Source organism: Pseudopipra pipra, chromosome 3 (assembly GCF_036250125.1).
Source record: "Pseudopipra pipra isolate bDixPip1 chromosome 3, bDixPip1.hap1, whole genome shotgun sequence".
Classification (NCBI taxonomy): Eukaryota; Metazoa; Chordata; class Aves; order Passeriformes; family Pipridae; genus Pseudopipra; species Pseudopipra pipra.
Window position 1 is genome coordinate 82,772,065 of NC_087551.1, and position 20,652 is coordinate 82,792,716.

Sequence of the window (20,652 nt, forward strand, 5' to 3'; positions counted from 1 at the left end):
AAGGATTAATCATAAATGGAAGCAATATATAAATCACTTCACCTGCTGTTCTCTTTCTGGTCTCTCTCTTTCTATTCTTGGCTACTTCCATGTTGTTCACGTTCCGAGTGCCAGTTAATGCATTATGAAATCTCATCCTCATAAGAGGCTGAACAACCACAGAACAGATGGAAAGAACAAAGGAAAAGAAAGAAAGGGAAAGTGTGTAGGTTCCAATCAATAATGTACAAGCAAAATTTCAAGAGGCAATTGATGTCTTGGAAAATTATTACAATATTTGTTCAAAGTTAATAGCTCCTATCAGACTCAAGGGTGAGGGGGTTTCTTTTTTTTTTTTTTTAATTTTTTGGTTTTAATTATTATACAACGTATATTTCTGCCACCTCAGTTTCAGGATTTTCTTCTGCACTGTATTGGGATTTTTTTAGTTTTACATTGATCAGACTTTTAGTTACAAAGTAATCAGATGCAAAAGCCTTTTATAGTGTAATCTCTCCCGTGGGACAGGTGGGTTTTAGTGTTAGCCATCAGTACACAGTTACAATTCCCTATTTATAGACATTGCTGGGGATTAGTGAGTGTATAGCATAAAAAACACCATGTATCCATTGTATTTTTGTAAAGTATTTTGAAAGGAGCTTGGAGTTTCTTTGTGGGTGACAAAATAAAATCATCCAAGCTTTTCAGCTCTTTGTCTTATTACTGGCTTTTTGAAATAGCATTGGGAATTGTGGAAACAAAAAAATTCTTCCTGATTCTAGATTTTTGGAAATTGTGGTTTTTCAATGTCTAATGAACAATTATTCATTTACATGGATATTGTAAATATTCATAATTTTGAAATTCCTGGGTCCCTTGTTGGTAGAACACTGGCATTTCTTCCTTGCTAAGTAGATGGATGAGTTTTGATAAAATAAAGTATCTCTGCCTTTTATGTACAGATTTATAGGTGCTTATAGAAATATTCCAAGTTTTATTAAGTCTGCAGATACCCGTGTTCATGTTACTCAGATGATAGTTGTAATTCTGTTGTAATTCTGGCAATTCAGAGTTCATAACTTAGGGCTGCCATAAAACAGAACAGAAGCAATTCTTTCACAAAGAAAATTTAGATTTGTTCACAACCTTTTATAGCAGAATTGTAACGGAGGAGGAAGAGGTGCCAAGGAGAAACAAAAGACTGGACTTCAAAGTTCAGCCCCAGAAACTTCAGACATACAAGTTAAACACAGATCAACTACCAGGAAATCCTCAAATTGTCATTTTGAATTTTGCTTATAACATAGTATGTAACATGGTCTACATTTTTTTCTTCTTTGTTCTGACTAATTTGAAGTTTGTAGCCATTGAACTGATATCATTAAAAAAGTACAGACACCATGTTTTCAGCTTTGGAGGGATGTCACATCTTACAAATACTTAGTCAATTTTGATCTCAAAATCCTCTCTTTGGAAACAAGAAAGGCTGTGAAGAATTCTCTGTGTGTGAAGAAAGAATATTGGACTCAATATCTGCCATGTGGAGTGCAATGAAAAATTTACCTTCAGTATTTCAAGTAGAAAAAAAAAAACAAGCTAGACTTGAAAATAGAAAGTAAATCAAAGTACTTTGCAATTCTTGCTCATATTTTTCCTTCCCATCCCTCAGTTAGACATGATAGTTCTATTTTCATCAGTAATGAGAAAACATCGAGGGCTGAATGCTTGGTGTTTTCCATTTTCTTTCCTGTTTAAAACAAACATACCTTTTTTCACTGTAGCAAGTAAATATCAATAACTGATTTACATGTAAATACAGGCTTACAGTATTTTCTCTTCATCTAAAATATCTTTTGGCTCTTTGCAGCAAGCTCTGGGCCAGCAACAGAAACCCAAGAGAAAATGTTGACTGAGGATGGTCAGAGGGTAAATTTCTCAAGGAAAAAAATTTTTCATTAAATACAGTCATGTTTAGATAATTTTTTTTCCTGGAAAAATGTACCTTTTACTGCAACGAGTTAACAGAACTCCATGATTATGATTATATTCTCTGGTTGTGATAACCATCATGAAAAACTCAAGTGAAGAGTTATATTATGTCTAGATACTCGTGGTGTACCTTTGAAATAAGTTAGTATCAATGTAGTTTAGTGGTCTTGAAAAGCAATAAGTTGATAGCCTGAGAAATTTTTCTAGCTTTTCATAGTCCAACTTTGTGCAAGACTTGACCTGCTGAATATGATTTAAGGATGCAAGTCAGCACATACGAGTGAAGTAGCTTGTCTCATCATATCTGTTGCATTAACAGAGGCTTAGGCACTGAGTTTTAGCTGATTCCTTCTATCCTTAGCAGGAGAAGCTTAGATACCAAGACAACTCAAAAGCTGAGATACTAAAGCAAATTCTGGGATCTTTCAGAGTTCAGTTCCTGATGAATGGGTGCTCTGAAAATCCGGGCACTTAAGTACCTTAGGAATCTAAACCTAGTCTGTTTTCAATTCTTTATTCACAGTTTCCTTTTTGTGTGTATTTTCTAGTTTTCCTGCTATGATGTGACATGATAAGTTGCCCTCATAACCCAACACTGCAAGTCATGTCCAGATTCAAGTCAGTAAAATACCTCCACTACTGAGTTCCCACACACTCATACCTTTCTGAAAATAAATAAATTTATGTAGATAGATTTGGTTGTCTTTTTTTATTGTTTATTTTCCCCAAAGTCACCTTCTATGTGGTGAAACGATGGGAGCATTTCATTCTGTGAGGGCCTTTTTCAATTTGTATTTTAGTTAGACAGCTTGAGTACAGTGAGAGAACGACGACCTTTTCCTGCCTGTCAACACCGTGAACAGCAAGCTCTCTTCAAACGTTGTAGCATCTAAATACTGTGCTGACTCATTTCAAGTAGAGCATGAGCTTAAATATATTACTGTACTGAGATTCAAATGATGAGTTATTTTAGCATAGCTGTTCCTGAGCCAAGTTATTTATGAGTCAATAATTTCCATGGAACTCTACAAGGCCTAGAATAAAGTCCATTTGTTTATAAAACATGCACAAGCAAACTAAGAAAAGATACCAAAAAAAAGTTATTACCACTGTCACTCACAGATGACAAGTTCTCTTGAATGTAGGCTAAACCTTAGCAGAGTGAGTTGAAATTCTCTACAAGTTCTGTAAATTCTTCATTTTTAGAGCTCAGTTCTTCTCTGTTATATGGCGCCACAATGCACTATTTTTGGTCAATTTTTGCAACCAAGCAGCTTTCTCAAGTTTTTGCATATAGCGTAAGTATTGATTTCTTTTTCAGTCCTTACCTTCTAGTAACTTCTTAGGTTGTTGGTACCATTTTTCTTGATATTGGGCTGAATGACTCCTTCCCCACATGCTGACACTGTCAGGCAGGTTGCATCTGAGCCGATAACAGAGGGAAAACGTGATAGTGTGATCTGGGATTCACAGGCAGCTACAGCCTTGTCACTAACCAAACTCCATGAATGCCTAACCTCAATATTGGGAGAACCATGAATGCTATTTAACCTGTATTATTCAATATCTCTCTCGCAGGAAGTAAAGTTAATCCCTGTCTCCCTGTTAGAGTTGATACGGAAAGACTAGAGTGCTGATATGGGAAGATCCAGGGATAGCTTACAGCACATGGATAGTAAACATGCTGACTCAAGTCCGACTAGGAGCCTAAGGAACAAATGTTTCCAGGACATATTCACCACATTGCCTTTTGTAGGTAACATAGGCTTTTAAAAGCAGGCGTTGGGTCCTTATAGTCATGTACATCATCCAATTCCTCATTATTTCCAGCTGTTTGGACCCATATGAGACTTCTCTAAACACGTCCTGCCCTGATATAGGTCTGACCATTGCAAGTTATCTTAACACCATGGTCATGTTCTTTATTTGTAACCACAGTACAGAATGTAATTGATGAAGGGAAGAACTTGCCAATATCCATCAGGTGATTTCTCCATCAGGAACACAACAAGCAACCCAGCACAGATAAAACACTGCACTTAACTGTGTAAGCATATGGATGCTGGGTTGCTATGTCACAGGAAGAGCTATTTGATGCCATCCCAAAAGGTTGATTTTCAACTTTTTAAAGGCATGTTTGGCTTGTGCAGTAAAATACGTTAGCATGAATGCTGCAGTCAAATCCCTTGCTAGGGTGAATCCACATGTCTGGGTGTAACAGCTTGCCTGAAAGCTGCACTCTTCTCGAGAGATATAAACAGGGACAGTAAAAAACCTGTTTGTAAATTGCCAGGCAAGCATATGGATAAGGGAGGAAGTGAAGGTTGTAAGCAAAGGGAAAACTTGCAAGAACATGTTGTATGGGAGCCCCAAGGAAGCCAAATTTCCCAAAAGCCAGGAAATTCAAGGTAAAGTCTTTCTAACTCCCCCAGGCTTCTGTAAGTAGAAAATGTAGAGATAAGGCTTCTTACTTTGCCTGTTATGAAGCCCAGAGGAAACAACAGGTATGATATAAACATAGTACTATGAAAGCTGTAACTAATTGGTAAGTTTTCAAAAGTCTTACCAGTAACAGGTGGTACTTTGCATGCATAGACACATATCCTGCCATACTGTGAGCGAAGACCCATTAAGTCTGTGCTATCATTTTGACTTCAAACTGCTGTAATAGGCTCCACATACTTGAGGATCGAATGCTCTAGGGAAAGCACATGGTCCCTGGAGCTGGGAAGGGGACATGGTGACACTGCCAGTTTTCGTTCATGGGTGGTTGTTGCCTGGCAGTTCCCCTGATGCCCCATAGTAGATACTACCCCCATGGATGAGGGTGAGGCTGAGTAGGGGGTCATTGAACTTTTCTACCTAGTACTGCATGCATGTTGCTGACACCCACGTGAAACAGCAGCAGAGATATTGAGAGTAGTGAGAGAACCCACAAAAATGAGTCAAACACTCAAACAAGCTGGCATTACAGGATACCAGCCGTAAGAGACTGTACGTCTAACGTAGGTTTTCCACACATGAAAATATGAACTGTGCATTGCTGTTTTGTTTCAGGGGATCCCAGACCTTTATGCATCACTGCTTCTACAGAATCAGCAAAATGCCTGTGATTCTGCAGTACCAACTATACCTTCCATAGTCATAGTTTTGCAAAACTTTCCATTTAACAAGCAATTTTTTATGTATTTGAAAATTCAGTCAAAGCATCTCACTTTATCATGCTGAATTACATAAGCATTAGTGTCATCATAGACTGCTAATACAGCCAGACTGTTGGGTTCCAGCTGACTGGTTACTGAGAAAGACTGAGCATTACCAGATATTTTACTGAGCTGAAGTTTTAGAGGGAGAAGGACTTTGAAAAATACCTCCTTTACATCAATAGCCTGGAATATTTTCAAAGAACAAGGAAAAGCAAGAAATTAACAAGGAGTTACAAAGTACTGGATTGAATTATGTTTGCTCAGATGCAGCCACATTTCACAATCCCTGATACTTTCTGGGAATGATTTTTGAACAACACTTCTTGGCATATTTGAATGCTTTATTTTTTGCAAGGCCATCTTTTCATGTCCTACCTACACCCCTATCTCAACGTCTTGTTATTTTAAAGCACCACAAAAAAAAGTCTCTATGAATTGAGAGGATAATTTTATTTTAGCTGTTTACAGTTAATTACAATGTCATGTTTGGGCAGCACTCTAATCTTTTTTCCAAGTCCATGGTGCATGCACTATGTGTTTCTTCTAGGTATATTACCTTTGAAGAAAAACAGGAGTGGGCACAATCCATTCTAGATGATCATTATTTCACATTTCCTCTGTCAGGAACAGAGTCATTAGAGAGAAAAAGATATAGGACAGCCAGTAATAGTAGCCTCTTTATTTTTTGGCCTGTGTGTATAGATAGCATAGGGTTCTGCCAGCTTTCTAGAGAAAGACATATGGCTTTTGAGTTTTATGTGCTTACAGAGAATAATGAACATATGCTGGTACTTTTAAAAAAAATTGTAAACCAGCAATAAAATGAAAAGTAGTATGAAAATATGAAGGTAACAAAGTTTACCATGTTGCAGAAAGATGATTTTGACATATTGATCCTATCACTTTTCTATAACATTTAATTAGAAAACTCTGGTTGATGTTTTCTATAACAAAGCTGAAGTTACATCACTGTACATGCAATGCAATTGTAACAGGAAAAGATCGAGCAAAATAGCGTAAGGAAACTATTAACTATATTGTTATTTGTAATAATTCGTGACCAATATTATCTCAGAAATAAGTGTAAACTGACAAGTAATTTAGCAGCACCTATTCCAGTCTTTGCATTGGTAGCAGCTCTAGGCTGAAGCCAACAGGGGCACTGGAGTAGATCTACTAAAACCATTGAGCACTTAACACAAAACTAAATCCACCAGTATCTCCCAACACAGGCACCTCGACCCTGTATATGCTGCCATGGCATTTGGGTAAGATTTTCAGGTTTCCAAAACTTCCAAACCATTCTGAATCCTACACCCCAAATTGGTAATGTTATGCTCACACATTACAGGGGTTAGCACAGAACTGACACCTGGTTTCCAGCAGGTGTTATTTTATATCATATAAAAAATGGTCCTGGAATCAAAATCGAAATCTTTTTCTTCTCTTCCAAGTAACTTCCCTATTAGGCAAAACAATCATACCCTATCATCAGATAAATCTTATCTTCTGTTGTTTATGTTTAACACCTTGGACAGAGGTCTCAGCAAACATGTTTATCTCATAGACCAGGCTGGTATTTTGGCTAAATTCACTAGAAACATGAATTTGCATCTGAGTCTGCCACTGCTTATTCTCATCAGCAGACTATTATACCAAAGGACCAGGTATCACCCGGTACCAGTTCCACCACAGATATGTATTTTTGTGCAAGACTGCTTGGACTATGCACCCAGAGTAGATGAAGGAGTCTTTACACCATGTGCACTCCTGTCAGTGCAGTTTCTGACAAGACAGTTCTCAAAAGTTGGAAAGAGTGTTGAGGCTGCTCACATAACTGCCTGTTCATGAGTTTCACCATGAGCTCCATATGGTGATCAGGTATTTTGTATGGGACTCTGGATCCTGCTCCAGACACCTGACATCTGAAGTGTACTTATTTGGAAAGTGTATCTTCTTTGGATCTTGTCTTCTATGGATATTATATTTGTATAGAAATAGGGTTTCTATACATGAATAAAGATCAAGGATTTGTTCTTGCTCGTCATAGGTAGGAATTTTATTTATTCTATTTATTGCAAGTACAGAGTACAGAGATTGAGAAGCATTCCCTGTACTGAAAATAAATTTACTTCGCTGATTTGCTACAATTCTTCTGGTGTGTTGTTAGCACATTGATATTGGAATAGTAGTTATTGTAATTTGCTCAATAAATAACCAGGACCTTTGTAAGAAGAAATTCAGAAATATGTGTTAAAATAAAGAGAATTAAAGCTGAATACTATAAAACCAATAGAAAAATACGTTTTCAAGGATCAGTTTCTAATTGCTACATCTTAAAAATTTAATTCTATAATAACAAATACTAATGTGCCTTTTCTGACAGAGTGTGAAGACTCTGAAAGCACTGAAAGAGGATGACAGTGCTAATAACAATCCAATGTGACCTCCTTTGAATTTTATGCCTAATGCTTTGAGAAGAGGAACTCACAGACGATTTCTTTAAGACAGGTTTTTCAAAGCTGTGTCTTTATGCTACTTCTCATTTCACTTTTTTGGAAAGTAATGAAGAAAGAACAAAATATAGAAGTGGTGAATGAAAAGGTTGAAGTTATGATGAAGATATATTTTGATATATCTTGTCTTTGCTTCTTCCATGGGTGAAGAAATGACCTGACACATCTGCTTCGTAAAGTCTGGATGTGGAGGAAATTGCTGAATGAACATTTCAAGGACAGTATATTTCTGGGGTGCTGGAGGATGCTCTGTAGTTTGTACATTGGCCTAAAAGCTGCCTTTCCATTAAAAATCAACACACACACACACAAAAAAAACCCCAAAACATGCAAACAAAAAAAAACAAACAACCAAAATAACCATTTTCCTCCATTTTCTTTCCATTTAATTTTCTTGTCATGTCATCAATTTAAAAGAGTAGATCTTGAAACTCTGAAAGTCACTAACACTAAAAACAAAACCACCCTAATTTTTAGGAAGGTGTTTGTCTATCAAATGGAAATGTCAAATGTTATTCAACACTGACAGTCATCTTGTAAAAACTGTGCCATAGATGAGGATACAAAGCAAACATTCATTTTCTTCATTCTCTTCTGTGTCCAACATAAGACAAGAGAAAGCAAAAACATGGCAGGGGAATCTTACTGCAGACAGGGTGAATCATTATAGAGTAATAGAACTCAGAATTGAAAACATGTTAAATTATCTGATCTACTCCTTTGCCAGGATTGAATTGATTTCTAGCATGTATTCCCTGCAGTTATTTCCAGGTTGGTTTAGGATTTTCATCAGAGGGCCACAAGCTGCAAAGCTGTCATTTAGAAAGATTGAACACTTCTAGGAAAAAGAATACTTTACTACTGGAAAAATAAAACACTAAAAATCCAGATGTCATTAGAAATGGTGAAATTTATGTTTCACTACAGAAAACAGACAAAAAGAGGTGGAGGAATCCCTTTCTTTGAAAATTAAAATTACTTAGGACTAAGATGAGCCTAACTTTATCTGCACTTAAGGCACTTTAAAAAGCTTATCCAAAGTTCTTCAAATTCCTGAAAAATTTGAACACTGGCCATTCTATGTGTATCTCAAATCCATCAATACCTGGGTAGCTTTTCATCAGGGCTTTTCAGAGCTTACATTTTGGAAATACGCTGACTACATTGCCACTTGTATTTGAATTCACCCAAAGATGTTCCTTTTCAGCTAGAACTGATATAAGACAGAAGTAACATTAGAAGCTGATTATTCATTATAGTCATCTGTTCATGTTCCTTTTAAATATGTGGATACTGGCCACCAAAAGACGGTAGAAAACTAGTTTGAGGTAGCATGTGTGCTTCAAGGACCATAACTGCTGGAATTAATTTCTTTTCCTTGGCAGCCTCTTCTAATACAATATTGACTGTAAGGTTGTGAATGCATGAACAACTGAAGACCTCTGAGGACTGTATTAATAGACATCCATCCCACTGACATCATATCTTCATCTACTTGCAATAAAAAATTTGTTATTGATATATTGTAGCAAAAATAAAAAAAATTTTAGAGGTTGCAAATATATTGCAGAGTAGACCAATACATAGAACCAGATAGAAAGATCTGTTAAATACAAATCCAAAAGATTAAAAAGTACAATAGACTAAAAAAATTGGGATCTATGTTAACCCTGTGAACAACAACAAAAATCATAACATTCTTTAGAGAAAGGTTGGCATTCAAATCCTCCAGTGGTGACGAGATTAGACCTTAGCTACTGATCAACTCTGTTCAAGTGAAATATTTCTAACAATAAAATATATGAACTTTGACTTTATAGAATGCCTATTAGTTCATCTGTAAAAGTGTAAGTGGGGAATGAGGACTAAAAACTGCTGTATTATGAAGGCAGAATGATTCGATTAAATTATTCTTCCCAGGAAAAGCAATGGTTCACAAGAAGAGTGAATAGAGGAACCTTTTGCCAATTAGATTAGTCTCTCTGTGAGCATGATATATTATCAGAATATGCTCTGAGAAAGGATGAATCAGAAATGTTAAAAAATGCATTAAGAAGACGATGACACCATTTATAAAAGATGTCTATTTCTTGTTTAATGTTGACAGGAAAGTATCCTTTATTTTACGAAACCTACAATTTCAAATTACTGGGTTCTTTCTAAATCTGTCTGGGTTTTTTGGTTTTTGGGTTTTTTCAATTAAATTCTACTTTTCTAAATAAAACTAACATGAGACCTTTCAGGTGCTTCTGCCAGATGGATGGAGATGTGAGATTTAGCAGGGAGGATTAGGTCCTGGACTGCTGAGTGTAACTGGAGAATGAGCAGCCCGGGCCACAGAATTCTCTCAGATCACTTGTACGGTTCAAGGGATGGTTACACTCAGGCTTTGACTACTCAGACTTGTCATTGTTACTCTGTGTCCTGGTCAATCATCTACATGTTTTGAAAACAGAAACCCTAAATTAAAGATTTTTACATTGTTATTCAAGGTTAGATAGTAGTGCACACACTGTCAAGATATTCATGTACTGTAAAATACAGCTCACTGGTTTTTAGTATTGTATCAGGGAATCTGTCAGAGAAATATTTAAACTTTCTGCAAGTGCCCTATATTACCCCACAAGATCAGCGTTTTCTCCACTTATATTAAAGGCTATATAATATCATAAATCTTTTATCAGTTTGTATTCGGAAAAATAAACTGAGTTCTGAAATAGGACATAATTTAATGATGATGAATTTGTTGCAAAGAACAAAAGATAAAAGAAATACCTTTGTAACCACAGTTGCTTACATCATTTCTGAGGGTAATTGACATATTAAAGATAGCTGTTGAAGCAAGCAAATCTTGTTAGCATGAAATTACTTCCTCACTGAAAAGGTGCCGGTGTTAATATTGTTCATAGAAGTAACAGGTGATAAAAGATAACTGCATATACCAACTTCAGTACTTTTTATTTTGGAGTTACAAGAGTACATATTTCCTGTAGAAAGAAAAAATACCTGTAGAGAATAAAAGTGGTTATAACCGGCCTGTGCAGAGCACAATTGACAAGCAGTGATGAAGATTCAGCATGTCTAAGCAACTACATTGAAGCGACTCGGGAGGAACGTATGAATCCTCCATATGATAACCAAAAATCACTGAGATGTTTTATTAAATTGCCTAAGATGAATTTCTTTCCTCTGTTAGACACAAAACTTGCCAGACTGAAATGCACAGAGGAGGTCTTTATTGCTGTGTGGTGTAATCCTTCTCTAGCTTTCTATTTGTCATGAATTTTTTAATAAAGATTTTTTATTTGAAGAAATATTACTATACACCAGATTTGGTATTTTCTAGGTTAATTCCTCTTTAATGTTTGAAAAACTTCAAATGAAAAGAGAAATAAAAAACCCACTCTGTGGTTTTGGCTCTTCTCCTACCCCAGGATGTTATTACAAAGTGCCTGAAGTATGCCATAGGAGTATCACTCTTGCTCCAAGTCAGGTGAAGCCCTGACTTATACCACCAGGATATGGACATCAAATCATATCATGAGGGGATGTGCTCTGCTGTATGTCAGACTGGAGGAATGAAGAAACAAAAGAACAAGGAACAACAGAACCCAGAGGTTCACATCCTGTGTCCTTTTTGTACCTCGTTCTTGCTGATGATCATATCCAGAGGGGACATCTGCAACCTTTTCTTGGATCAGAGCAATTGAAATTTATAGTCTAAAATGTAAATACCACCTAAATTAAGGATGCATGAGCTATTTTAAAAAGTATCTAGATGTTTGACTTTCACTGAAAGCCCAGACATAGTTTTGCAAAGCCAGAGACTTTATGTGACACTGACATTCATTTAAATGGAAGGGCATCAAGTGTGTAAATACTCTGAAGCCCTCTTAAAGCTCCACAAGGTTCGTTGACCTAAATTTATTTTTTTTTCATTTTTGCCAGGTGTTAAATTCACCCATTTTCATTTACTCAACATTGCAGGGAGAGTTTTTTCATGTGGTATGGTACCTACAGTTTCAGATTAGAACATCAACTGAAATGCTAGGTTGTCTGAAATTATAGATCTGGTTTCAATGCAGTAAGAATATTTCTGCTGCATATTTTCACTGCAGTAGAAATTTTAAAATGTATCTTAAAAAGGGTTGTCATGGTTTGAGAGCCCCAAAAATCCAATTCCCTAGTCTAAGCCCCCTCTCACATCTCAACCCAGTGTAGCCTTCTGTAGCACACTTTCTCATGTACTGTCAGGATGTTTGCAAAATCATTAAGCTCTGCTTAAGTAGAACCTTACAACAATTGCCAGAAAAGCTCCAAGTAACACATTATTAAATATTCTTTCTTCACAACAGTATCTCTTTTGTTCAACTCTCCTTCCCCACTTTTACTGCCTAAATCGTTCCCTGTGCTCAAGGGGAACACACGGTCAGTCCCAGAGGTTAAATCATCATACAGTCTAAAACCTTGAGCTCAGGATTAGCTGAATTACCACCACGAAGCACCTGCTTTTCTATTAATTCAGTAGTTGTTTACATATCCTACTTAGCCTAAGGTATCCATCTTTTAAAACGCTTAAGTTAGAGTGGATAAATTCCACCCTAAAAAATTGTGCCTCCTTCTGTGCCACGTGCTCTTTGTTACCATCCTTTGTTGTGCTGCTAAAGCTCCAGCAGTGGTCTGGATATTATTTTGGCAACCCTGACTCCACGTCTTATTTTTCCTTGTCATTAGTTTAACTTCTATTCACTTTGAAACTATGTTATAAACCATCTACATTTTATTAGTGCTAGTCTCCAAGGAATTAAATTGTTCCTTACTAAAATCCCCACCAGCAGGCAGAGGCAACACCTAACAGTCAGAGACTGTTGATTAACCGTTGTTACTCTTAAAGGTTAATCAGCCCATGCTGAGCTTCGTGTTGTCACAACTTGGGTGTTTCTGGCATAGCAGCTTTCTCTAGTGTCTTTCATAACACTGTGGTTGAGTATTAGCAATGCTTGGAGTTCCTGATGGAGGAGGCGGAAAAGAGAAACAACCAGGCAAGATCAACACTGGATGCAGGCTTGAAGCCTGAGGTAAAACTCAAATGAAGCAGTTCATTTGGTTCACACAAGGGAACTTGTACTGATGTAAATGTTTCCAGTGGCTCAAATGAGATCTGTACAGTGCTTTGCACAAGAGTATCCAGCTCATGCACATGCTAAAAATTATGGTAGCTACAGAAAAAAAAAAAAAAGAGTACAGTGGAAAGGTAAAAAAAGATAATTAGGTTGAAATAGAATATGTCAGGCAAAAACAGTTAAGCACATCCCAAACTTGATGAGTGTCATCCAGCAGGGCCTCACTCAAATCGCAATTACAAGTATGAAAATATATTTGAACTCAGTTTAATTACTGCGACATAGAAGATCCTGCAAGGCAGGGCCTTTTTCTTGTAGATAAGTAGATGTGAAATGTGAGAAAGTTTAATAAAAATATATTAAGCTAGAATAATTTTTGTGTTTTGATCTCATTTCTTCCTCTCAGAAGCATTTTTGTGTATTTCCCCCTGAAGCAGACAATTCAGAGTGCTTGTGAAGGAATCTCAGCTTTGTTGTTTTCCCCATGATTTGCTAATCTTGTGTTTACTTAGAAAAGATAATGCTTTCAATCACAAAAAAATGTTCTCACTGCCTCAAGATAGATTGGAGTAAGAAATATTTGCATGGTGGAAAGCTAGTTTGCCTTTTTAAAGGATTGACTCCTCACAGGACCATGCTGGGACGCTGAGCAGGTGCAAGGGAGAAGCCTGGAGAAGAGGAGGCTCAGGGAAGACCTCATCACTCTCTACAACTCCCTGAAAGGAGGTTGCAGCCAGGTGGAGGTTGGTCTCTTCTCCCAGGCAACTATCAGTAAGACAAGAGGGCATGGTCTTAAACTGTGCCGGGGAGGCTTAGGTTAGATATTCGGAAGAAATTCTTTACAGAGAGGGTAATCAGACATTGGAATGGGCTGCCCAGGGAAGTGGTGGATTCTCCATCCCTGGAGGTTTTTAAGATGAGACTGGATGTGTCACTTAGTGCCATGGTTTAGTAACCACGGTGGTAGTGGACCAAGGATTGGACTTGATGATCTCAGACATCCCTTCTAACCTGGTTGATTCTATGATTCTATGATTCTATGATTCTATTTGCACCTCTTCAACTATCCTCATTGTGCCCCAGCATTCTCACTGCTCCTGGTCAGCCTTCTCATGGCTGTGACCCAGGCATTACACTGTGTGCTGAGCAGTAGCACGGACTTGTGGTAATTCACTGTTCTTTGGTGCTTCTCTTGGCCATGTCAGGAGAGGAGAGATTTTGCTCCTGTACCAGCCTGTAGAGCATGGCAAATGCTTTATCTTTGTCCAAACAGAGTCGAAATGGTCATGCCACCATCCAAGACAACAGTGTGTTCACAGACATGGCACCATGGCAGATTTATCTTTATTCTTGCTTTTTGTTTCTTCGTGGCATCATATAATAGTTTCAGCAGCCCACACTCAGCTTCCTTTTCAGCTTCTTATGAGTGTAACTGACATTTAACCTTTCTGCATTTGAGAGTGATTCATTTCCTACAGCCCACCTGCAGAGCAAGGATTAGCAGTGTGCACGTATCTGGCATTGCTCTTATGGATTGTGAAACAGGGGATGGGATGTAATTGGTTAGACCTGGACACTTTCTTCTTATGTGAGTTCAGGAACAGAGACTTGTTAATGGGAAGGTTCTGCTCCACAGGCAGACCAAGGAGTAGGTTGTTTTTGAGGCTAGGACTCTTCACTCTTCGCCTAACACAAAAGGGGTCTACAGTCTTCTGGGACTAGATGTTTGAACAGGCTCTCAGATGTAAGGCTATGGCTAATGAGAAAAAGCTAACCACAGCGTTTTTCCTGCAACTTTTGAAAGAGCATATAGTCAGTACACAAATGCTTAGGAAGATTGTAGAGCACAATATACAGGAGAGTAAAACTTTTAAATGACCATTTTTCACAGTGGGTTTTGTTGCACATTTAACAACACTGAGAGAAAGACCTAACCAAATTTCCCGTATTGTTTCCTAATCAAGCAATTCAGCATACAGTGCAAGTGTTGTCCAAAATTAACTTCATAAGCCAAGGACAGCTGCTGCTCTATATCAAGCTTGTGTCCCAGCGAGAAGTACAATTTCTTCCTTGTCCAGCCTTACCGTTGTTCATTGACACTGAATATCTTAGGCTGGATTGGTGTTTCATCTTTTTAATGCTTTCTTCAGCTTCAGAACAGGAATACCACTAAACTAGACAATTTACAAAGGCATTTCTAGGACATTTTTCACACATTTTTCTGCTCTGCAGGTGATCAAAGCAATCCTGAAAGCCATCAAAGGGCCACTGTGTTTCATATTCAGCAGCCATGCCCAGAGCTTGCTTCATGATGACTTGTTACAGTGACTGCCATATGACTACATGATGGGACAGACATATCCATCTACCACTCACTTCTTAACTACGTAGTCATCAATTTGCCCCAAGACACTGCCCAGAAAAGTACTGTAATGACTGTGTTTGGTTCCTGACCATGAATAGCTGCTCTTTTTCCCATGAATATGGTTGTTCAAAAGCACACTGCATAATCAACAGTCCACAGTAAGAGATGTATTATCTCCATCTACCTCCAGATGGATGTTGGTGACAATCACTGCATAAAATTGAGATCTTTCTCTTGCCTATGTTGCGTCCTATCCCACCTCTTAAAAGCACCTTAATGTGCACATTGTGAAGCTTGTTTGGAGAAGTAAGAAGGGTGTAGGGCCAGGTTAATCACACAGTCCTACAGTTTATCTGTAGTTTCACATACAGCAGGTGTTAATATGTAAATAACGAGAATAATTTCAAATGGGTTAGTATTCACTAAAGGTCTTTTAAAAATTAGTTCATTTTGTAATATATTGACATTCCAAACCCAGTATTCAGAAGTAAAATATCTGTAAAATAAGTCAGCTTTGAATTCACAGAAAACTAGCCAAGTCACATCAACAATCTCCATGAAGAGTAACTTTTCACTTCCTTAAACAACAGTCAGTGCCAGAAGCGGCTCCCTTTGAAAAGCTGTACAACCTCACTGTGAAGCCAAGAAGTGCAATGAAAATGATTTCTCAATTTGTGGCTAGAGGCTATGCTGGGATTGTTGTTATTACTTGATAACTTAAAAGTTCAAAAACTATACCCTGAAATAAATTATTTTTATACAACAATACAATAGCAGAGACTTTAACTTTTAAAGTAAAGCACGAGAGATCACTGAACCAGAAGCAAAGAGGAAGAGGCATCACATTAACAGTTTGATGCCTCCAGAAGACATGAAGACCACAAGATACAACTGCCAAATATTTGTTCTTTTCCTGCACAGCAACAAGGTAAGAAAATGAATTCTACTCATGTTCATTGTATTAAGTTTATCTTTTCCTTATCATGTACAATTGAAAGCCTATGTAAAGTAGATTACAAAGTTGCCCTTTCTTTTTAAAGAAAACTTTGGGCTTTATCCAAAAGCCAGTCTGGTTGAGTGCTGAAACAGAGACCTTTCTGACTCCTTTTCATTGGTCACTGGTGGTCCCAGGGTCTGAAGCAAGCATGACCTCCCCTGGCATGGTACAGGGCCCCAGCAGGGCTGGCTGAGTGCTGCTGCAGCTCCTTGGTGCATGCCAGAAGCTCAGCTCAAGCTCAGCTCAGCACCTCACTGGCTGGACTATCATAGCACCAGCTTCATTCTACTCAGTGTCCTACTCTCATATCCTTTGCCTTTGTCTTTTTTTCGCCCTGGTGGTTAATTACTCATGCAGTGATGCATCCTAACATTTGCTCTTGATCTGAAAGTCCAGCTGACTTCATAAGGTCCTGCGAGTGCTAATGGAAGCAATAACCAACTGGCAATACTTTACATGAACACGTTCAGCCTTGTTCTCCTACACTTTGGAAGATAAAACCTTATAGTTCAAATTCCAAGTTACAGCTCCCAGTACTGAAAGCTGTTTGTCTAACCTTTCTGCATTGACCATCATTTTCATAGTTCTTTTTTATGGAGCCTACTGCACAGGCAGGAGAAACCACTCTGTCTGAAGGAGGTCCCAGTTATCTGAAGGGAAACTCCATCTATTTGCAAATATTTTGTGTGACAAGAAGTGCATTCAACTCCCTAGTTTCAACTCTTTGCAGTATTTCTTTTCTACAGGATCCACCACAAAAAAATTAATGCAAGTACTGTGTGAAGATCTTGAGAATTAAAGCAAAATTAAATCTCCACTCTTACCAATACTATTTAAAGTACCTAATTTGAGACAGTTAATGAATGAGAAATAATCCAACAAAAAGAAATCTTTTGGCATTTACTTAAGAGGCCTAAATGAAAGTGACTTAGCTTTCTAGCAAAAAAGAACTTAAGAAACAAATAGAGTTTTTCAATTATTTTATATCCTCACAGGACCATTTATTTTGGATTTCAGCTCAGAATGGTGAAAGGGGTCTCATTTCTATTTTCAGTGAATCAAAAAACATTGAGTTTCTATGTGCATCTATGAAACTGCTTTAGGTTTTTGTGAATTGCACCTTTACTTTCAAAAGTTCTATGCTGTCAAACACAGGCATCTAGGAAAAAGAACTACAACAGAAATAAAGATATCCAGATACTGATTACTGCGAACTGTTGGAAAACAGCAAAACAAGCACATGCTGTCTGGGGAAGCACTAGTCTGCCTTTTTCTCTCAGGCTAAAATTAAAGTTAATTCTTACTGAAGGCGGGGGGGGGATGGGGAGTGTTTGTGCACAGATAATCATGTCACCAAATCTCTCCAAATATTTCACCTCGAGCATCTGCAGGGCAGTGTCATGTTATATGGAGGTCATCCAGGCAGAAGGCTCTCCAGAATATCTTAGAAGGCAGTTATGCTTTTTGAAATTGTGTTAACTTTGATGGTGTCAAATGTAAAAAATCAAGCAAACAAACAAACAAACAAACAAACAAGAACCCAGAAAATATTAAATCAAAACGATGAAAAGATAGCCGGAAAAGATTTCCACATGTGGAAACTCACAGGATTTATAACATTCCTTCAAGGACTGCTGCTACTAAATAAGGGGTCAAGTGCCAGTCTGTCTGGCTGCAATCTCACTTCTAGACCAGTCCCACTTCAAGGTTGCCCTATCAAAGATGCATTTACAGCTAGCTGAAGAGCCCACTCACAACTATTTACTTTGGGAATTACTGATTTCCAGACTGGACAGAGAATTTAGGAACCCACAGCCAGGACTACTGAAGGTCCAAATTAGGACCTTCAGCATTCTTTAACTGTGTCAAAACCAGCCCCCTTTAAGCACATCTGTCTTCATCCAGACCTCATCCAAAAGCAGTTCAACTCCTTCAGGCTGGGTGAGGTAGAAGCAGCTGTACATGCTGGCCACAGGTGCAAGCAGCCACTTCCAGCCCTGGAGGGACAGAGCTTCTCTGAGCCATTACAAGGACTTAAGAGCAGATTTTCTGTTCCTGATGTGATCCCTTTGGCTGTTTCCGACGCCTTCCTTGCTAGAGGAACTGAGCTACTGACTACTAGTAAACATTTTGCATCCCTATGGTCACTTTTGAGTCCTTGGGGGTTCATGACACGGTTAAGTGACACATTGTGAAAGAGTAATTGTATCAACTTCTTGGATAATTACCTAATTTTAACACCCACCACATTTTAGCAGAGACAATTTATACATGCTTTGGAACAAGTGTCTTTCTGGGGAACACGGTCAGTCGTATAGTCACAGCTTGCTTTCTAATGCCTGTATGAAAAGCTGCACACACATCCTAAACCTTCTGCTGACTTATTCTCCAGTATATCCCAAAAGACTTGCTGGAGCATTTCTTGGATGCAAAAGTTGTGTGGAACTTCTTTCCAAATATATAACAAATACTTTTTACACATCTTATCTTACGCTTGTTTCAGTACTGCTAAAAATTAATGGGATTCTGGGCAAATCAAAGCAATTTTCAGCATGAGCCATTCTACTTTGAACCTGATTTTCAAACACCTTGAGTATCCCATGACTTTATTCAAAGTCATGAAGTTGGAGTAGTCTTGGAAGTAGATCCCTGAATGACTGGCAGGAGGTCAGAGACATGAGTAACTGGAAATGCACTTAAAAAGGCTCTCATCAAGAGAGGTTTGTGATATCTCAAAATATTCTGATATGGAGCACAATCCCATATTTCTGAAATTTGTGGTGAAATGAACAACAAAGTTTGCCCCATTTTATGGGAAAGGCTGTGGGACCTCAAGAGGAAAAAAGGGGACCTGGGAAAACTCGGATTTAGAGCAGCCTGCACGAAGCCATCCTCTCCAGTAGTGCTGGGGTCCTGGGGTCATTGTTTCTTTGGCAACCTGGAAGCTGGGAAAGCAGGGAGAGCAAACACAAAGAGCTTCTCAAAAGCCTTTCCTATATTCCTGAAGGTTTCATGTACAGTAAGAGTATAAGCTTTCAACTTTAACAAACGGTCATATTATACTTCATTGAAATCTTCCTACCAGATCTAAAACTAATTGTTGCAATGCAGATTTGTTGTAGAAGGCTGAAAGCTGTTCTGTAGTTTGCTCACCATATTTTTAACTCCCTCTTACCTGATCTCTTATTCAATTCCTAGAAATATTCGTGTCTGTAGCCAACACATTAGCTGGTAGGACTCCTTTTTACTCTCAGAAATAATTCACAGAGACGAGTCTGAGGAGGGGGAAAAAAGCAATTATAATTTATTAAACTTGTAATGAAATCGTGTCTAGATACAGAAATATATGTATATAATAGAAACAATATTTTCTTCTTCTAACACTAAATGATTCAGGTTACTTGCACAGCAATGTCAGCAACATTGGCTGCAACACATAACCTGGCCAAAGCCATAGCAGAGAGGAACTCACTCCATGTGCTTTCAGTCTCTGGGCTCAGACCAGGTGTAACAATGCACTCTTGGTCTCACACAAACATCCCACCTGTGAAAGGTGCCAAGATATTTCCATGGTCATGAGAATCAAACAGTACCAGGAATGGATTGCGAAATGATTAGTTATACAACACACTTTTCACTCTCCAAAGGGAGAAAACTCTGATATTGGTATTTGTAAAAGAGGAAGTATTGCAGGCTTAGTTTGAACAATGGAAGAGAACCTCACTTCTCTGCAGTTCTTTGTTTCTAATCTTCCATATTAAATGCTTTGAAATTTTTTTCCCGAGAAAAGAATACCTATTCACTTAAAACCCTCAGAACTCCTTAAAATTCTGTACTGAGGGTCTCTTGTTATTTCCTTTTGCTACCAATCTGCCTTGTGTAGTGTGTCTGAGCTCAGGTATCCCATCTCTTAACTACTCAACTTGCCAAATCCTTATTATTATTATTATTATTTATTTAATGAATATTTCAGAATTTTACACTAAATACAAAGATTTAAATGAAGGAATGGAGGAAACACTTAAAATTTATTTAAGTTCAAATACATTGTTTTGAGGAGGAATGCACCCAAGATTTCTGTTTTCTCGGGTAAATGTTCTTACATGAGGTTCTCTACCCGGAACTGATCCACTTTCTACTGGGGTACTACATCAGTCCATAAGATGGGGCAGACTGTTAGCCTTCAGGCTGGGACATCACCAGGGAGGTACAACACCTGGCTTCCTGATCCAGAAAGTATTTCCTTATCTACACAAAATGAAGACTGCCGGAATACACCTCTAGTCTGGCTTGATACTGAGCCATACTAGAATGAACTGAGAGTTTGGATCTACTCAGGTGAAATAATAGAATCATAGAATCATTTATATTGGAAAAGACCTTTAAGATCATCAAGTCCAACCATTAATCCAGCACTGCCAAGTCCACCACTAGACCACCACCCATCCAAGCTATGAGTAGCCAGTTTCTCCAGGAA